This window comes from Etheostoma spectabile, chromosome 15, assembly GCF_008692095.1.
Source record: "Etheostoma spectabile isolate EspeVRDwgs_2016 chromosome 15, UIUC_Espe_1.0, whole genome shotgun sequence".
Classification (NCBI taxonomy): Eukaryota; Metazoa; Chordata; class Actinopteri; order Perciformes; family Percidae; genus Etheostoma; species Etheostoma spectabile.
In genome coordinates, this window is record NC_045747.1 from 4229489 (window position 1) to 4230010 (window position 522).

A 522-nucleotide genomic window follows, 5' to 3' on the forward strand; every position below is an offset into this window, starting at 1 on the left:
TAAAAGTAACAAAGTACAGGCTTGGAAATTTACTTAAAGTATAAAAGTAAAAGTAGCCATGCGAATGACAACCATTTTTTATGCAAAGCTACCTGGATCACACAAATGTTACTAGAGAGACGCTGAGGAACTTTCCTGCGGACATGGAGGACAGTTCTTAAATGGCAAGGCTACATTTTAAATGGATGTCTGCCAATAGGCCTAAAACATAACATATATGGTTATTATGACAGAAACAGTGACTCCAGGTTAATAAGATTCTGACTTATTAGCAAGATATGAATTCAGTTGTGATTCCGTGAAAATTCACAGATCCAGTTTCTAATTTTAATCTTTCCCCCTAACATTTAAATGAATCTACATTTATGTATGCTCAAATATTGGCTTCGGAAAAAAATAAAGGATTAAAATAGGAATGACCGAAAAAGCCATAGATGAAGGGAAGTTCCCCAGCACATTGGCCAGGAGTTATTCTTGATGCCTACTGTCTAAAACAGCTCTCTCAGATAAGGTTGAGGATGA